The sequence below is a fragment of the Cucumis sativus genome, chromosome 3 (assembly GCF_000004075.3).
Source record: "Cucumis sativus cultivar 9930 chromosome 3, Cucumber_9930_V3, whole genome shotgun sequence".
Taxonomy (NCBI): domain Eukaryota; kingdom Viridiplantae; phylum Streptophyta; class Magnoliopsida; order Cucurbitales; family Cucurbitaceae; genus Cucumis; species Cucumis sativus.
In genome coordinates, this window is record NC_026657.2 from 17323874 (window position 1) to 17339315 (window position 15442).

Consider the following 15442-nt stretch of genomic DNA (forward strand, 5'->3'; position numbering starts at 1 on the left):
TGTTAAACATACCAATCCTTGAACACTTGTTGAATGGAGGGTACAGGCCATACCTACCGAAGGTCATGTCATATTATCATCGATATTTTAGACATTTGGTCTCTGTATAGGAGCCTTTAGTGGATGTACGCCATTTATTTAGATCGACGACACTTACATGTATGGCAAGTATCAAGAAAAGTTATTAATTACAACAGCTGTTGATTCGAATTGTCATCTTCTGCCATTAACATTTGTCGTTTTAGAAGAGGAGTCTGTAGATTCATGATGATAGTTTTTACAACATCTAAAGAAAGTTGTGGTCCATGATGAGGTATGCTTCGTTTTCGATCGACATACTGACATTATATCAGTGATGGACAATGGGTGAATAAGACCGAATTGTCATCATAGATTGTGTTTATGCAATGTTGTCAACAATTTCTATAAGAGATAAATTTACACCATTGAAGAATTACACTTACCATACCGAGTGCTAATTTCATATCCAAAAGTTTGATAAAGTAATTCAAGATCTGATGAGAATAAACAACAATTGTGTGAGTTTTTTTTATGACATTCCTCTAGAGAATTGGACTCAAGCACATGAAGGAGGATTTCGATACAGATGGATGACGACAAACTTATCAGAGTGCATGAACGAAGTCCTTATAGGAGCTCAAATGTTGTCGATAAATGCTCTAGCTCAAATTACTTTCTTCAAATGTGAATTATTTAAAAAAATAAGAGAGGAAATAAAAGTTGCGTTGGAACGTAGAGATAAACTATTGGGCTTGAACTTGAAACTTGTCAATAAATTTTATGGTGGGCATGTTATACTAAGTGCTTCAATTTTTAGGTACACAGTTGAAATTTTTTTGAAATTGGTTGCAAAATCAAGTAAGCATGGAGTACAATCATATGATCAATGTTAACGAGTTTTTCAGGTGAAAACTGAACGTCACGGGTTGAATTCTAAAGGAGAAAATATCCAAATATTAAAGCTAAGTGCATCCAAGCATCATTGTTCATGTAACAAGTGGCAATCCTTCGGTATTCCATGCTCACATTTTATGATGGTTTGTTCACGGTTCAACATGAACTATAAAGACTTTATTGAGGACTATTATTAAAATTTCAACTTATGTTGCTACATGTTGCGCTCCTAAGTTTCAACATGTACAACATAAAGATTACTAGAGCACACCCACAAGTATGCTTGTCTTACATCTTGATCCATCATTGGTAAGAAAATTAGGCAGACCAAAGAGTTCATATTACCACAACGAGATGGATTGGATGGAATAAAGTGCTTAACAACGATACTCACTCTGTGGTCAACTTGGTCACAACCAATGAAAGTGTACTTTATTAAGGAGATAGGCACTTAATAACTAGAAATCGTTGTGTACTCAAGATTTTTTTTATTGTAAATATTCACTTATTAGAATGTTTGTTACTGTCGTTGTAAATAATTTATGTTTAATTAAAATTGACTTTTATTTGCTTTTTCTTTCTTCTCTTCTTAATGCTACAAATAAATTATTTTTACCTAGATAATGACATTAAACTGAGGATCAATTGATCCAGATGTTTTATATGATCAAAACATTCATTGATCATAAATTGTATGGGATGATTAAACTACACCTGAGATAAACTATAGAGGACGTGAGACAGTTGTATATCGTATTATCCCACTACACCACAACATACTTCCATTGCAATGTGCTTCAGAATTTTATGGAATTGCCAGATTGGGGTTCATACATTTAGACTGACATCTCATCACTGCATTTGTTGAAAGATGGAGACCATAGACGCATACATTTAACATGATGGTTGGAGAGTGCACAGTTACGTTGTAAGATGTGGAATTTTTGATGGGATTACCTGATGATGGAGAGCCTGCTACCGAACAGAGCCATGATGATTGGTTGCATGTTTGCTAGGTGTTACTCGATATGACCCCACCTCTTTAACAAATTAGGGGTTCAAGATAGAGTTTAACATGGTTGGAGGTAGAGTTTTCTAGATTGACTGAAGATGCCGACAAGGAAACTATCACAAGATATGCACAGACATATATCTTGTAATTGATGGGTGGGAGTATGTTCGCAGATAAATCAACTTGTTATGTGAACATAATGTTCCTACCATCGTTAGCTAATATGGACTACACGAGGTAATACTCTTAGGGCGGAGCTTGTTTGGCATGGTTGCATAGACAATTATGCAACACATTCAAATAAGATATAAATGGCATTGTTGGCCCATTAATATTGTTACAAATATGGGCTTGGGAACAATTCCCAACAGTGGCCCCATTTCTACATGTCGATGGCCATCAATTACACAGTTGAGTTTATGGTTCAAGGTATGTTATTTCAATTTAATTTATATTGACAATAACTTTTTATACGTAGAACATTTAAAATCTAAAATATTTGTTGAATAATACAGATGGTAAGATCAATTTTTGTGTGGCTAGGTCGACTACACATATAGTCTCTTAGTATAGGTTCAACTTTGATTTTCTTCATCTTGATTAGGTACGTGGTGTTAAACTTGAACTTTAAGTTTCATATTATTTGTTTCATGCAATATGTTGTGTTTTAGATTATCTGGAAGCCGTACAAAGCTGTCATAAATAGTTTGCTACATTTCTGTACAAACAGTCATGACATATGGTGAACCGTTACATTGGTAAGTGGCATCAACCTAACAGAAGACTTAAACAGTTTGATCTTCAACAAGGTGTTCCACGTGGTTGTAATACTGAAATACTTTTGCACGACATTAATTTGAGGACTGCTAATTAGTCAGATAGAGATGCTCATTTAATGATATGCTGGCTAAATCGTAGAAGGTTTGCTATTTTGAGATCTCCAATTGGTCAATTTGATATAGATGTAACTCAATAATACATCCATAGGTACAAAAATATAAAAAAAGCTCTATATCACCTAATTGGAAGCTTTTGTGGGTTATCTGGTACACATTTAAATATTGTCTACTTATTTTTAGTACAAATTTATTTTTAATGTTTTCTGATTCATTTTAATATTTCATAGAGATTGAATAATAATAGACTTCAGAATGTTGCAGATGATCCACAACAGGTCCTAAATATATGCAACGATAATAAGTAGTGAATGGATAACAATCACTTTATGTACAATGTTCTTATTGTACCTACTCTAGTTCAAAGAAGACGTGTTCGAGTTCAGGAACCTGATCAATTTGAAGAAGTTGACCAGCACGTGGAAGAACTGCCTCCCATGACACAGACACAAAGCAAGCATGGTTACATTAGTCCAGTAATGATGATGCCAACATTTGGAATGACATATTATGGTTACAATTCAGAGGCAAGTCCATCATCTTCAAACATTGGGCAACAATACTATGAGTTAGGGAGCGATCCATCATCTTCATGCATGCATGGTCACGGATGCGGTCGTGAAGAAGATAATGAATATGTGTACTACGAAGCGCCTACAACGGTACCCGAGCAATCAGATGAGTAACAACAACAAGAGAATCAAGAGAAAATACAACAATAAAGAGTGTAGAGTCGACGACACAACCAGCTAGAACTCATCGATGTCCAGGTTGTGGAACACATTGAGTTTTTTCATTGAATGAAAATTGTTAAATTATTGCATTAGTTATTCTGTTTCATATTTAATTATTTTCCAATCCAAAGCACTTCCTACAAATTTATGTCCTTCAATTAATACAAAATTAATGGACTACAACCGTAAATATTCATAAACTAAAAAATTAACATAAACATAAATCAGAACATTTAAAAAAAGTTACGAAATTTCATTAATTTGAAAATATAAAGAACATACATTTTCAATAAGTTTTAATAACAATAAAATTTATTTTCATAAAACAAACAAATTTTTTATTTTTTGTAGGAGGGAGAAAATAAATAGATATTAAATTTAAAAAACAAGAATTTAAATTTTTTAACAAAAAAGATTATTTGTTTTACCAAATAAAAATTCTTTTTTTACGAAATAAAAATTATTTTAAAATAAAAATAAAATGAAAAGAATATAAACACTGGGCAAGTCTTCAAGACTCACCCAAATGGAGATGGGCGAAAAATCGTCCAATGAAAGAGAAAAGAAACATAAAACTACACTATTTTGGTAATTAGTTTTAAAAAGTACATTATTAATATAGTGTTCTCCATCACATGCATAATTAATTAAAACACCCTAAAATGGACTGGTTTTAGCTTCTAAATTAACGTAAAAATTTAATTATTACATTTATACTTTGATGTAGTACATAGCTCTTGAACACTTTGAACCAGCTGAAAAACCAACCAAAACTGCTTGAACCGACCCAAAAACCCTTAAATTGGCCCAAAATCCAAATATTGGGCTTAAACCAACCCAAAATCTACCAATTCAACCATGAGGTGAGGTGAGGGTTAACGAAGTAGATGGGCTGGACTGGGTGTAAGGCTTTGATCACATACAACCAAACATGACAAAAACCCTACGACGATGATACAACGGAGAAAATTTTGACGTAAAATATGCTCCAGGAAAGAGGTATGCATACACAACCTGACCCAAAGAAGGAAGTTCGATTGAGGAAGTTTATTGTGAAGAAGTCACTTGGATAAGAGTGCAATGTGTGAGGAAGAGCACAAAAGGAGGAAAAAGGACGACGCGAAGAGAAATACTTCTCTAAGTCAAATAGAGCAAATATAAGCAACGCGATAAGAATGAGTGGCAAGAAGAGGCTTATATTAAATGTTAAAAGTTAGGCATTTGATACCGTAATGCGAGAAGAAGCATTGTGCTGAGGGAAGTTGTAGGGGTGCTGTTTACAAGACTAGATGGCACCATGAAGAGAAATAAATGTTTGTGGCTTCTCGAGGAGATAAAGAGGGTCTGGCGACTTAAAAGAAGTTTGGCTTTTCAAAGAGATAAGATTGACATCTCAAGGGGATATCTAATCGCCCCACCATTTTAGCCTACATGTCGAGTTCGATTTGGTTGCACGACATGAAAAACCGGTAAAAGGATCGCGTAAAGTAGTGAAGCAACTCTTCAACGTGGGAGATCACTATAAAAAGGGACAGAGGCTAAAAGAAGAAGGAAGTTTTTTAGGGGAAAAAAGGAAAAGTGAATTGCCCATGTAGAATGGAGAAGGAGAGACTTGAGATATTCAATAACTAGCCGAAGGAAAGGTCGAACAAGAAGAGGAGTCCAAAAGCAAAGAAGAAAGGAGTGTAACCAAGTTAAGGAAGGAAGACATAGTGTCTCTGTAAGAAGTTTCTATTACGCCTGAGAATCTGATTGGTAGGAGAATCGCTCCTTAGTGTGGACAACCGAACTCAAAAGGTAGACGAGTGCATTATCCAGATTGGTGAAGGACCAACTCGATGAGCTCGTTATTATAACCTCTTTTATTAGAATAATGAGGTCAAAACACATAAGAAGATGACCAAAGCATGTGACCTACGTTGTAAATACATAAGTATTTAGAAATACACTTTACGTAAGCATTATGCTTGTTTTACGTGGTTTTCATGTTTAAACGCATGATAAGTGGACAAGAAGAAAGGAGCAAATAACTAATGACATATGGCACATAGACAACGCGATAGGAACTCGCCTGGCGAATATCATCTCCAAGCGAGGACTCACGTCATCACACAAGGAATGCTCACTAGAAGACAAAAATGGTACTTCTACTTGGTGTGACTTCATACGACTGAAGTCTGCGTTGATAGTCTTAGAGGTATAGAAGTTTCTGGCCAAAAGTTGCTTATAAAAGTACATCCACACCAAGAAAGATAGGGACTTGTATGGGCCAGCTAGGGGTCTGGATAGACCATGAAAGAGCGTGTCCAGATGAACTACAAGTGTAAAGAGTTTATTCTTCTTCTACGGTCATGCTATGAGTGAAGCTCGATGCTTGGGTAGAGAATAAGGTCATCCCCTTTTGTACCCTAACTAATAATACTGTTTAATTGTCTTGTCTTCCATTTTTGTATTCTTTGTAATGTGTACTGCGCATATTGGACGTTGGCCTACCGCCTACATTCTTTGTATATATTACATGTTTATCCCTTTTTCATCTAACATTCCTTTACTTTCCACCAACCAATGTGTTATTTGTAGCTTAGGTAGATGATAAGTTCTTGATAAGAAGTGTTGCTTATAAGTTTTTTCGGGTTAGTCGAGTTATTCTCATCATCTGGCTAGCGTAAGTCGGCCACTACCAAAAATGGAAAGTAGGTAAGAACTAACTAAAGCGCGCATGAAGGAGTTTCGTCTTTCCTCGTGAGATCATTTCCAACATTTGTATCCGGAAAGGAGATAATTGTGGACAGTGGGCAACGAGAGGTTGCAGTCCTTAATTGCGAAATTCTATACGACTTATAGGTAACCCCTTCTAGACATAACTCGCCAATTCGTACTTAATCATATGGATCTTTGAAAGCGACCATGTGTGGCATATAATAACTTCGAGAGAAGCAAGCCTTAATTATATGTATGGTTTAGTAGTTACATCACATCAAGATTATCTCATTACTTATTCCCATGATAATGCGTAGACATTCCTTCCTCCATTTCCTTGATACAAGTTAGTTTGCATTACCATATCACTTCTTTATGCCCTCTTTACAGACTCTCGTTGCTTAGTTTAGTCATTGAGTTTAGTCTAATACTTCTTGCATTTGTTATTCTTTAATTCTTTCACTTAGCTTAAATAAAGAGTAATTTCTAGAACTAATGTCTTGAATCAATTCCCTGTGTTTCACCCTAGATCTCCCAGGTAAACCTATTGTTTTGCTTGCACTTGGGCTAACAAGAGGAAAACTTGTATTCAACAACGACTTAACTATTACGCGATGAAGAGGGATATAGTGAACATTTTGCATGTCATGATCATGACCCATGACTTATCGCATATAACTAATCACACGATACGAAATGATATAGTGAGCATCTTAAGCGCAATGAATCTGCTTAGTGACGTATTGTAATTGTATTATACAAATGTGAAACTACTAAGTCCGTACTTAAAGTTAGTCCATAACTCTAACGCGGTATGCTGAGAGAGGCAGTTGGGCAACCTATGAATAGGAGGAAGTGCCACCTTTAGATCTTTAGATACTCTCTACAAAGAGTAGCGTTAGTGACATAAAGAAGCTGGCTTTGATCTTAGAAAGCAAAAGATTCAAAGAATCGAGTTGAAGAAAAGAAGGTATCACACATTTAAGTAACCGTTTCAATAAGTAACACTAGGTGGTAGGCAAGGAAAGATAAAGGCATTGGGCAATTGGTAGCCAAGTATCAGTGTCAAGAGAGTTTAAGGAAGTTATATTTGTAATTTTCAAATATTGTAAAAGTGTTAGGTTAATAAAGAGAAGCTTTGTATTCTTTCTGTTGTAACTTAGTGTGTTTATCGCTTAGTTAGTTAGTTAGTTCATGGTTAAAGAGAATGCAATATCAACGATACATTAGCAAAAGTTTAAGTGTCCTATTCCGCTTCCTTGTGTGATAAGAAAGTTTGGTGTTTAAGCTGTGTGACAAAGAGATAAGTTATTTCACTCAATAGATATTCCCCGCGTTACCTCGGGAGAAGAACAAGGTAAGGGTCTAGGCGGCACGCCTCCACTAAGTCGTTAAAAGTGACTTTTGGGGTGAGACATGACACCGAGTGGGCATGGATGGGTAAAGCCAGGTTGAGTACCGAGCATGAGAAAAACCATACAAAACGCATAGGCTTAGGCCAAATTTGGTGGGCGGTGCGCGATGTGTAGGTCGAAATGGACACAATTGAAGGCTAGGCGGGGCAGCTGGGTTTCTTTGAGGTTTATAGATCGGATCGTCAGATCTGAGAAAGGTTTACGAGTTTTTCCTCACCGTTTTTCAAATTTCTAGCTTTTCTTTCTTCCGATTGAAGCAATTACAATCTAATTTCAACTCTAGTGACTTTAATAAAATTACAGACCCATTGCAACAATAATTAAGCCATAAAATCAGGCCAAATAAAATGACTATTACAACAAAACATCTAATTCAGAGCCAAAACCATAAAATATAAATTTTAGTTCAACACACAATTTATCAAATAAGTTGAAACTCACCCTATGCAGTTGAGTAAAATTTAAGCATGCTTTAGTACCACATGAGGAAAAGTAGTACAAACACAGTGAAATTAACGAATCTATTTTACTCTAATTGAAACTAAACAAGTTTAGAGATTAACATGCAAAAATATCTGTAATTAAATGAAATTAAGGTTCATAGAAAACGTATCTTTGTAGCTTCTTGTTCCTTGTAATATCCTCATGAACTCAAATCAAGGACCACCACTAGTGTTGATCCTCTATTCTCCGGACTTAGAAGCGGGTTGTGGGACATGTTAAGTGAAAGAAACTGGGAGAGAATGAAGGAAAATGAAAGGTGAGATTTAGGTTTGAGATTTAGGAAAGAAATCATTTTGGGAAAATTTTGTAATTCAAAATTACAATTTTTGGCAAAAGTTTTCCTTCAAATTTTAACACTTCACATTTCACTAACCAATTAGCGAAATTTAGTGGGCTAGGTGTCTTCATCTTATGTTGCCACCTTTACCACTAAGTGCTAGTAGAATTATTAAACAAAATGTTGAATTTTCCCAATAATTTCAATCCAAGGGCTATATGGTCATTTGACCATTCAAGTCAAAATCAAATTTTGACTTTTCAAGCCAAAAGTCAACATTTTGAATTTTTATTACTTTTTTCGTCTTCACTAATTTTGACTTTTCAAGCATGACTCTGCATTCACTTTTCTAAAATTCAAATCACATTTTAATATAAATCCGATCAAATTTTGACTTTTGAAAGTAAAAAAATAAATATTTTGAGTTTTTACAATTTTGACAATTTTCATCAATTCAGAGCTTGCAAATATAAGTCTGTATTCATGTTTTTAATATTTAAATCACATTTAAACATAAAGCTCTATCTCAAATTTATAACCTACGGTTATATCAAATACATTCTTCAGTTTCTCTTTTTTTACCTAATTCAAACAATTCGAATTATTCCAACATATTATTCTAAGTTAATTTGAAATGAGCTAGCAGGAGAACATGTAATGGACCTATAAACCATGGGCTCCAACGATCCAAGATTAACTAGCTAAACCATTTTAGACCGAGTTAATCAACATTCGTTAACTAACGGGTCATTCCACTAAAGTTCCATTAGTGCACTCATCTCACTATAGATATATTTGTGTCCATCTAATATGACCAGTATCAGTAAGTTAATCCTTCACAGGTTGTTCGTAACCTCAACTAGGTCAAAATATCATTTTACCCCTTATACTACATTTTTCTTCTTAAGTCCAACTGATCTACTATTGAACAGTTGATTTAAGGTCCAACTTATAAACCAAATCTCTCTCGAGCCAGTAAGATGGAGGGGCCCCTTGTTCAATGCTTGGATTCAGTCCTTATGGAAATCACCTATCTACTAACCCTAAAGTGGGTAGGAGTGAACTATGTCTTACACCCTATGTCCCAAGGCATCCACTCGGTCTTACCCCTGAAAAGAGAGGCGTATTGGATCTAAGGATAATTCTATTTGAACATTAGTTTATAGTTATATCAGGATGAAAATTAAGTTACCTAGGTCATCAATAATCGCAAAAGTTAGCTGTATACAGTCAACAGTGTTATAACTTAAAAGTGACTATTTCCTGGTTCCAATTTAATGTAAACTCTTTACAAAGATGTCCTCACTTTCATGTCTCGATAAGAACGATTCAAGATCACATTGTTTGTACTAACTACAAAGTGGGTCGCATCCCAATGTCTCCAAAATAAGGTGCCCAACATTATTCATACATTATAGGCCATTTGGGCTATATACTTGAACTTGATTCACATTTTGTATATACATAAAGTGAGTCTACACTATATAGCCTGGGGACCTTAGTTTATTTGATTCAAGATTATAGTACACCATTTTCATTAATAAGTCCTCAATAACCACTTTATTGAATATAGTATAATTTAACATATAAACTACGAGTTTTAGGACATAAGTTTCAACAATAACACGAACATTATGTAATGATGTACACAATTACTTGGTAGAACACGATTTACAAGATTTGAGTTCAATGTGTGATCAAAACTTGGTAAATGTAGAACATATTATTCATCAAACATGAATCGAAGACGTATTCGACGTATACGACTATGACACACAACGAGGATGTTCTAAAGGGAGATCAGGATCATGCTTAGTTTGTATTTCAAATTTTTAATTCATATGAACTTCAATTTTCAATATAAAACTATACAAAATTGCATTCTTGTTTGCACCAAAACTATGGACATATAAGAAACTTAAGGAAAACAATAACAAAATTATAGAAGTAATCTAGTTTGAGCTAGAAAGATAACCCTAAGAAGCTTAAAGAAAAAAGAAACAAAATCAAATTGATACATATTGGTCATTCCTTATCCATCCTTACCAAACAAGAATAAGCATATCATTCACATACCTCATGCATTGCTTCAATAAATAAACAAAGTACTAATTCAAATTTTCCAAACTAAAGTCAACAAACATTGCTTCAATTTACAACATTTGACTCCGTCTTTAACCATGTAGGTTATGATTGGATTAAAGGAAGTTGGATACCATCGACACAAAATTCACCTTATTTTTTACAATAGTTTCAACTCTAACTCCATTTCTGTTTTTTTCTTTTTTTCATAACTACCTTATTTTTTTTCATTAATTTGAAAAAAAATTGTTTTTTAAATTCCTCTCAAGAAGGAGAGAGGAAGTGTAGAAATCTAAAAAGAAAAAAAGAAAATCAATTATTTTTTAATTAATTTTTTTTGTTGGTGAAGACTAAATTGTTAGTTTGTGGGATGAAAGTATTTTATTTGAACTTTATTGATTAAATGGATAGTTAGGTAGAGTTGACCAATAGATCAAATTAACCCATTCTACAATCCAAGAAGATATACATTTTATTAATATGGAAAGAAAATTGAGGTGATGAGAATTCCAACTCAGTGCTGACTTGAACCCTTTCAAAGAATGTGAAAGGTAAATCATAATATTGTAGAATATTTTAATAAAAAGATATAGAGATCAATATTAAAGTTTGGTTTTTTTATAACATTTTATTGTATAAAACATTATTTTTTTGAAAAATAATTGTCAACTAAATTTTCTTTAATAAATAAAATTAACCCTCCAAAGTGGAATGAATCGTTATACTCAACTTGTTTGATGACCTACCTTACTTTTTGTACACATTCTTTGATTGATGCATTACACAAATCTAAAACTTTGTTGATATTAAGTATATTTTTGTCTATCCTTACATAGAATGATTATAGGGACAGAATTATAAAATATATTTAAAATTTTTACATCAACATTTCAATTGATTCTTGAAATTTGGAAAACTATGTGTGGAATTGAATTGTTCAAAATAAAGTTAAGCAATAGAAATACGGAATTACTTAAATTACAAAAGAAAAGAAAAGAAGAAACTTTCACCAACTTTTCATTTCAAACACAAATTTTTTTTTTTTGTAGTTCATATGAAATTTTTACTATTATTATCAAACTCAACTTAACTTTGTACCCAAACAATTTTTTTGGGTGTCATTTGTTTTTGGGGAGTAAGTAAACAAAATATTTTGATTCGAAAATTGTAGATGTTCAAAATTAATTACTAATGTTTAACATTGTGAGGCAAACCATATTTGCTTTGTGGCTTCTTTTAAGGATATTTTAGAGTAATTTAGATAACTATGTTGGGTTGGTAAGATTTTGGTTGCCCTCAATTTACATAATATTTCATCCTTATGACTGCATTAATTTTTAATTAATTTAATATAACTTGAACCTATATAACATCTTTATTTTTATTAATTTGTATTTTTCTTTAAATCAAGGAAGTTTAAAAATAGAACAAATCGCAAAAATATTTACATTGTATAGAAAAATTTTGAAAAATGAAAAAGCCCACAACGTGAAATAACAAAGATACTTTATGATTAATCTATTACATATGTGTGAATAAATGATTAAAAATGATTTTGTATCCAGTCTAAACGATCTTGTACCCTTATATCTAGTCTAAACAATCTTGTACCCTCAGATCTAGTATAAACGACCTTGTACCACCCTAACAATCTTGTACCCATGTACCCAGTCTAAATGATTTTTGTACCCTTGTACCCAGCCTAAACGATCTTGTACCCTTGTATCTAGCCTAAAAAATCTTGTACCAAATCTAAACGATTTTGCTACACATTCTTGTACCCTTGTACCCGATCTTGTACCCATGTACCTAATCTAAACGATCTTTATCCAGTCTAAACGATCTTGTACCAAATCTAAACAATCGATTAGTGATCTCTATCTATCTACGATAACCAACTGATCGTTTAGATACTGGTACACAATTGCTTGTTAGAAGATTATTTTTATACATTCTCTTCGTAGAGTGCACGCAAGATGGAGTACGTAAATTAGTTTTGCACCTCTCATCCTCTTAATTATACTTCGTTGATTCATCATTCAAAGGTCTATCTATGTGACTTGCAACGTGAGTAGACTGAGTTATGCAATAAAAAGCGCTAACTTTACCTTCATGTGAGGATCATGTTATAAAAGATACACTTCCTCGCCGAGCATTGATATTTCTTCTACTTTTGTGTTGAAGATAAGTTTTCCTCTCACTTGTCCAATTGTAAACAAAGTGAAAGATTTCCTGGGCAACTCAAGGTCGAACACAGGAAATTTCTATCAAACTTAGTTGTAAAGCCTACTTTTAATTCTAGGCGGTATAAATTCTATATAGTATAAATGTAAAGTTATAGTAATCCAATTATTTACATTAAGGATAATGTAGAAGGGAAATGGAATGGAATGATTATAGAATGTGAACTAACGAACTTGCATTAAGAAAGATGAAGGAAAGTCTATGGATTGTAAACGATTTAAGCCATGTGAGACATCCTTGATGCAATATAGATAAATTAACCATCCTCTCTATTTAAGGCAAGATACCTCTCGACGCCTAAATACCACACTTGTTCTTCTTTCGGGACAAAAATGACAAAGATAGATAGAGTGATATATATCTAGGTTTTCTTACCTATAAACCTCATATTTCCTCTCTATTTAGGCTCACAATCTCTCAGCACCTAAACACTACACTCGTTCTCCTTTTCGAACACAAATGATTGGAGGAAAAACGTAAGAATGAAGTTTTGTTTCCAAATGTCATGTCCTGCCCCAAATGCCGCTCCATACGACCAGATGGAAGCGTGACGCTTAAACACCCTTCATGTATCTCACCGTGAGACGAGGCGCTAAATGCCTAGTAAGAGGAACAACTTCTTAAACTTGTCTCATCGCAAAGCTTGTACTTTGAACTTTAGAGATCGCCATAGTATCACAATGAAAAGAAAAAATTTAGACTTAGTTCTGTCGCCTAGACTTCCATGATTGAAAATGACTTCTAACTACTAGGCGATAAGCACAAACAATAATAAAGCAGCAAAATAAACATAACTTCTTCTTTTTATTAACTTAACTCTTTACACCAAGTACAACTTGTCACACCCCGCCCCAAATGTCACACCCTGCAACCAAATGGAGGGCGTGCCACCTAGACATTCAACACATACCTCTTTCAAGATAACATGTCGAACACCTAGTGAGCAAAACAACTCTTGTCCTTGTCTCTTCGCAAAGCTCTTCCATTGAGCCTTAGAGATCTTCACATCGTTTGCAGCAGAAACAACTCTACATATAACACAGCGGAATAACTTAAAACTCCTCTTTATTAATTTAACACTTTTAGAAGTACAAATTACAAGTTACAACTTTGCTTTGCATAAAATAAACCAACTTTGATCTTCTCGCATCCTTCTTCTTCCCACCAAGTTGCAGCCTTTTCTGCCATGGTAGAAAATACTCTGATCTCTTCCTTTTTTCCTTTGGCGTTCACAATCAATCTCAAGGACATCTTTGGGGTTCTTCCTTTCCCTCCTTCACTCGTTCAATTGCTTCCTTGAGGTGGGGTACTTAGAGGTATAAAAATCTTCTTTCCTTCTTTACCTCGTTCACCCAACCCCTCAAGTTAGAAGACAATCTTCAGGATTTCCTTTCTCTCCCTCAGTTCTTCAGCTCTTACCCTCTCTCTTTCTAGTTTAATTGAGGTTTGAGCATTAAGGAGAGTCAACTTTACTAACCGACTCCTTGAACGTATGATGAGATGTCATGGCTAGCACGCCATGTAAAACTACAGAGTAACTCTAACTTCTCTCCTTAACTAGGTTACAATGACTCAGAACCAACCTTCACATGGCTTCAATGTCTGACAACCTGGAGATGGAAAACATTTAAAGCATAAGTCAAACGGACTTAGTGAGCAACGGGTTTTAAGAAAACATTTTTCGAAAAAATGCATAGAATCTATAACAATAATGTCAAGCCACAACAAAAAAGTACGTCCCATCAAACCATAACAATTAACGCACATCGCATCATCCATAATCAATCAACAATCACACAGCGAGCACTACAACGCCAACGAGCATTAAGTGATACGCACATCGCATTTTGCAACAAGCTCAACTCTTAGACTTGGGATTTTTCCCTTTTCTAAACCTGAGATTCGCTCTCACCAGTATCATGCAAGTTACTTGGGATTTCCAACAGCGTCCAGCCACATTCAATCATTCTCAGACCTCGAAGTCACGCTCAATCAGTGTCTCATCACCAACTTGCTCAGACTTTGCACAACGAGCGCTACAACATCATACGCTAGATTCATTTCACAACAAGCTCAATTATGAGATCTGGAATTCTTCCCACGTTTAGACTTGGGATTCGTACTCAACAGTATCACAGGAGTTACCTGAGATTTCCACTAGCCTCCCACCACATTCAATCATTCTTAGACCTGGAGGTCATACTCAATTAGCGTCGCGTCTCATGAATACATCACATTCTGCAACCACACAAATACAATAAGGGAGCAATGGCTCACCACTTACATTTAGCACAAATTATTACAGATTAGTAAAGAATCTTATAAACACAATCACATAGGAAATGATGCCCATTTTTATTCACAGAAAATGTGTAATTGTTCACAATCATTTGTAAAATAAATCTTATCACTTAAGCAATAGAACATATCAAACGTAATTGATTATTTACAGAAAATTAATCAATCGTAGGAAACGTTTAGAAATATCGTTTATTGCTTTCAAACAATACTCGTAAAGTAGTGCATCAATCACAAGCAAAACATATAATTCATTTTGTCACTCACAGAAGATACTTAGCCTCAACTTCTTTCTTCTCGGCTTCCAACTTTGTCCTCTCGTTTGACGGTTGAAAAAACAGTCCATTGAATTGTAGCCCTTGGCG

The 15442-nt window shown here is 34.3% G+C and overlaps 1 long non-coding RNA gene across 1 annotated transcript; it reads right to left on the reverse strand.

Annotated features, from left to right (window-relative positions):
* Positions 1 to 13564: 13564 nt before the first annotated feature.
* LOC116402871 lies at positions 13565 to 15039 on the reverse strand. The gene is made up of 2 exons (XR_004215541.1): positions 14692 to 15039; positions 13565 to 14389 (listed from the first exon to the last, which is right to left on the reverse strand). It is a non-coding gene; the product is annotated as an uncharacterized LOC116402871 (long non-coding RNA).
* Between the last annotated feature and the right edge of the window lie 403 nt (positions 15040 to 15442).